Source organism: Lactuca virosa, chromosome 9 (genome assembly GCF_052849685.1).
Source record: "Lactuca virosa cultivar CGN04683 chromosome 9, Lactuca_virosa_CGN04683_v6, whole genome shotgun sequence".
Lineage (NCBI taxonomy): Eukaryota > Viridiplantae > Streptophyta > Magnoliopsida > Asterales > Asteraceae > Lactuca > Lactuca virosa.
Genome location: NC_136434.1, coordinates 143,860,459 through 143,866,036, shown reverse-complemented (window position 1 = coordinate 143,866,036; position 5,578 = coordinate 143,860,459).

The following is a 5,578-nucleotide window of genomic DNA, read 5'->3' as shown; positions in this document are numbered from 1 at the left end:
GAAGTTTTGAAGTGATAGGCGATATAAGGGTTTGCGTTATGGATTGGAAGAATTTCAGCTGATCATATTTCCACTAACATTTGTGTTGTTAGCATTAAGGTGAGCCATGACAGTTGCTACGGCTGATGTGACTGCAACTTGAAACGTAGCCAAATCTATCTGAAGAGTTCGTGATTTTCGAGCGGTTTCGTTACGTTTCTTCGGAGGCATGATTCTGTTATATGATAAGAAAATGAGTTTGTGAGAGATTATGGTTGGCTCTAGATGTATTCCGATCATTCATGCGAATGTAAGTTTTTCATTTTGTTATATTGTTCTCGATGGTTCGATCTACATCCCTATGATGCAGTCCTGGTAAAAGAGTAGAATGAAGTTTCTAGAATGGTTATCAGACGAGTGTCATCCGAACGAAGTTATGTTTGGTTGGTGGATACTATGATTCAGTTTTCGAAAAGATTTGAAAGTAATTCATAATAGAGTTTACAATAAATTGACTTATGAATTTGAGAAGTAATCACTCTTGATTGAGGTTTCATGATCCGAATTATTGTTATTAGCCAATACAGGAAAAGACGATAAGTTCCGAATCTAATGTGAGTAATGTATTCATTAACTCACTAAGTTGCATTATTTTTTAGTTATTATTGTGACGAAAAGGCACTCAAACACTTCGCGTGTAACACGCGTGGTCCTCCTCCGTTCTATTCTGGGTGATAATGATTTGTTCTCTCCTGATATTTATAGGGTGTCCTTCTCCTTCATAGGCATATTGAATTTCTGTGCCGTCTTACTTCCGATTCTTACACCGATCTCTATTACTTCATAATGAAGAGTTTGAATCTCGGGGGTTCATGCGAACTTTTCCTCAGTGTTTTTAACAAGGTAACGGCAGATTGTGGTTTCTATAGTTTCCTCTTGGTTGCGAGTACATGCGGTGTTAATTTCAGACGCATCATCTATCAACTAAGTCTGTGAAGATGGAGATAATGATAAGAATCTCAAGAGTGAGAATAATGAAAGTGATCCGTGAACTCAATCACCATAGTTTAACCATTAAATAAGAGTGTGATTTTGGTAGAGTTCTAACAATAGAAGGATGAAAGTATTTAGACAAAGATTTCCCTAGGAGATTAGACGTTCGTCGATGTCATTGGTAGCAAAGATGTGATAAGTTCGGGAAAAATTGACCTTGGAGTAGGACTCACATTACACCAGAATCGAGAAAATTGACAGTACATAAACCTAACCGACTGAAAGTTCAAGGTCTTACCATAAGCATGAAATTAATACTAGAGTCTATACATAGACCTAATTTATATCCAAAAGAGAGAATAGAGTAGACTCTACTTGCGGCGAGAATCGCCCGAATGAGTCCTTGATTCTGCCAGACGACGCTCCATGTCCAACATGCGTCTTTCAAACGTTGCCTGATGCCCTCGAAGTTCCCTAACTTCAGATTGGGTTGTAGTTAGTTCTCTTTGCAGGGTCATATTTTGGTTCAGGGTTCTTCTATGAGCAGTCTCCAGATGGCGAATGCGAACTGTATTGACTCCTGCATCGGCATCAACCTCCATGACCCGGTTGATGGCTGTCCTTCCCTATTCGTCATTACGAGCGACCCTGCGAACCAGAACAGGTAGGATTCTGTCTGCTGAGCCTCCCTCGCTCAGATTGTAGAAGCTCCGGTCTCCGTTGTAGGGTAAGGGTTGACCTTGCTCGTGACTCCATCTGTTCAAGTTTGCTGCCCATAGGGGTGTGGGTCCTTGAAAGTTTTGACGAGGGTTAGGGTTCTGAGCAACTGGAGGTGGATTATAAGCTTCTGATCCGGAACCGTTGTCTTCGGGAAAGTCTTCAGCAAAATCATCGTCTAGGGGAAATTGCGGCTCATCTTTTGGTTCGGCATCGAGCTAACCAACATTTTCTTGATTAGGATAGTACGGATCTCTAGGAGGATGGAATCCAACCATTTTTATCTAAGCGAGAATAGGGATAAGAGAAATATAAATATAACTTAAGGGTAAGAAGGTAGTTTTTGTGATAAGACCTACACCGGGTCCTCCTATAATTACGTAGTGTATACAAATCACATACGATCAAGACTAAATAGGCTGTTAGATATGTAGCTTCACCTTAAGTCCACATCCAAACAAGGAAAAGGGCTTAAAGCGAAATCATAAATCCTAAGCCTATAAAGTTCCAATCATGTGTAACTTTAAAGTATGCACTTTGCAATTATAGACTTGCCAGTGAAGGTTTTTAGTTTTTTTTTGAATAAGATTCTATTTATTTGACGATTCCTAGTTCTAACTAAATATCGAGGTTCGCACGATTATTATGGTTTTTATAGTACTATGAAATACTCCTATAGTATTTTAAATTCGTAATTTTGATTCTAGTATTTTCTTTGGTAAGTTTTTGACTTGTTGCTCACTACGACCATTCCTCGACATACGTTGGTCACATCCAGGATAAATATAGTTGATCAGACTATATTTATTCTCGATCTGATTACATACTCCGAGGCCTAATCGTAGTGTTCAACTTGCCTTAATACTTTCGTATAGTTTTGACTATGATACTAGACCGATGCATGCATGTACTTATACTTTTATAAAACTAGCATTTTAATTTATTAAAAGTATAGTTTGTGAAAACGTTTTGTCAGAGGATTTTAGTTCCTTTGCATTTATAGTTTGTATATTTTATGTGGTTCGATATACTTAGTTCACTATAAACAATGCTCTGATACCAATCTGTCACACCCCCAAACCAGAATGGCGGAAACATTCGGGGGCGGATGACTTCACGTAGTATCATAACAGTTGAATATTTGTAAAGAAAGTACACACAACCATCATATATATAATTTAAAAGTTACATTGTTGCTTACAATACATGTCCCAAAAGAATTACAATATGATGATTCAATAAGTTTTAAGATTGATGTCTTAGCGTCTCTTCTCCAAAAAGCTAATGTTTTACCTATATTATTGAATCCCCTGAGAATACAAGCAGTTTTGAAAGAATATCAGCAGAAAGTTGGTGAGTTCATAAGCATTTAGTTTTGGTAAAAAATATGTTCTTTGATTCCTTTGAAAAGTGTTCTTCAAGAAAATCCTATATTTTCTTATGAAAAGCGTGTTTGAATACCCATTCCTTCCATTAGTTCAATGTTAAACCATCCGTTTATGAAAATACCGTGTTATCCTGGGAAAATCCTATATTTTCTCTAACAGTAGGTTGTTAGTTATCCGTTCTAAAAGGAAGTATACAAGTATCTACCATACTTAAATCGTTAACATAGTTTTCTTTGAAAATCGCTGGTTACGCCCAGTGAGGTATATTAGCCTTATTACATAAATAAAACTAATAAAAATATGGTGAACTAAATTCTGAAGGTATTATTTGTTGGATTAATGTCTAAGTCCATAACTATATTTGGTATGTACTTGACCTGACCCGACATGGTCCATTTGGGTTGCACTTCACCGACACAATTTAGATGGATAGTCTTTTGAGAATAGTATATTTATGATTTATATTAATATATTATAAGTTCTAATATATTAATATGGAATCATATTATTTAATTAGTATTGATCAAGAATTAATTTAGAATTAATTAAGTGATAAAAAAGAACTAATTAAATATGGATACTTATATATATATGGAATGGGCCAAGTTCATTGAGGTTGGGCTAAGCTTTCATGGATGGTCCATGGAGCTTTTAACCCCTGGATCCTATGTAAATGAAAGGTCATGGGTATTAGGGTTTACATGTATGTAACCCTAATCCTCCATAATATATAAAGGGGTCCTTGGCTCACAAAATTGGCACAAGTGTGTGAAAATAAGAGTGGGCCGATTTTAGTGTGCATACATATTCTCTCAAGTTCTTCCAAGGTCTTTTGGTGATTTGTGATTCCATTTGAGGCTTCCACACTATTGGGGCTAAGCTCTTAAAGCTTGAAGACATCAAGCTACATCAAAAGGTATGTCATCTAACTAGAACTTTGTAGTATAGGTGCTTCATAATATGCTAGTTAGGATGAAACCTTGGAATATTTAATATTTGCATGTATAATAGAGAAAAAATAGATCCAAGGTTTATAGGGTTGCATGTACACCATAGAAGTGTTAGAATGCTCAAAACCCAACAGTGGTATCAGAGCCAGGTTGTTTTCTATTATATTGATGCAAATGTTTTATTTTCAAGTTGAAAAAAAAGGAAAAAAAAACATGACGTTTGTCAAATTTTAAGATAATTACTTGTTGTGTGAAAAACTAATTATTTGTAAAATTTGAATCATTTGCTATATGAGTTGAATTAGGTCAAATTTAGTAAAAGATAAAATGATATGATTATTTTATTAGTTTTAAAAGTTTGATCTAAATGTTTTAAGGAGTTACAAATTTTGTCATAAAATTTTAGAGCTCAAAAGTTTTTTTTTAAAGTTGTGATCTTAAGTGTTTTGAAACCTCCATAAGTTATGGATATGAAAGTTTTTTTCAAAAAAAAATTGATTTAAAGTTTTTATGGAGTTACAAAATTTGGAGTTAATGTTTTAAAGAATTCCATAACTTGTTCTTAAGTTATGGAACATGAAAAGTTTCATCATAAAACAAGTATTTAACTCCATAAGTTATGGAATCCAAAGGTTTTCAAGAGTTACAAAACTTGCCCTCAAGTTTTGGAATTTGGAAAAAGCTTTTTATGAAAAAAAAGAGTTGAATTCTAAAACTCTTGGGTTCATAACTTAAACAATTAATTAAATGGTTTTAATTTTGAATTTAATAATTGGAATTATGATGTTTTATTGAATAATTCAAATTAACTCTTATGGACTTTATTAATAGTTAATTAAAGCGTTTAATTAAAAGAGTATTATTAAATCCATAAATAAAGATATGGTTTGAGTTTAATTAAATTAAAAGTTTAGTTTAATTAATAGATTAAACCACCAAGTATTTTAAATGTCTAAAATACACCCTTATACTATTATAATATTAAAAGTTTAATATATTATATGTATAAGAGCAAGTCGTCTTACCAATAGTAGGCCTCATTCACGAAGCCGGTCTATAAGGGGGGTATAAGGTTAGTGCCTATAAAATGGCAGTTTAATGGGTGTCTACTCTCACCCACCGCTTCCTTGACCGGTGGAGGGTCGTTAGCTGAACGGGTAGGACAAGGACTATAATTCTCCCTTCATTAAAAGTATTAATGATAAATACTAAGTAACTAAACTCTTAATAATACCCAATCTTAGTTACTTAGGAAAATGTGAATTTGGTGCTAACCCATGAAATTACACTTTGCACTTTGCTTAAGTCAGTTAGTGGAGCGTGTGTGGTTAACCGGCACACTAGCTTGATTTAACAAGGTAGGCAAAGGGTAACTTAATGTTTATGATAGTATCGGTGGAGCGTGTGTGGTTAACCGGCACATCGATTGAGGGGTAAATATTAAGGGTACCAAGTATATTTGCATGATTATTCACACCTTGTTTTGTGATCCTCGGCATCCCAGTCACAAAACCTGAAGGGCACACTCGAGATTGAAACATGCCTTTGAAA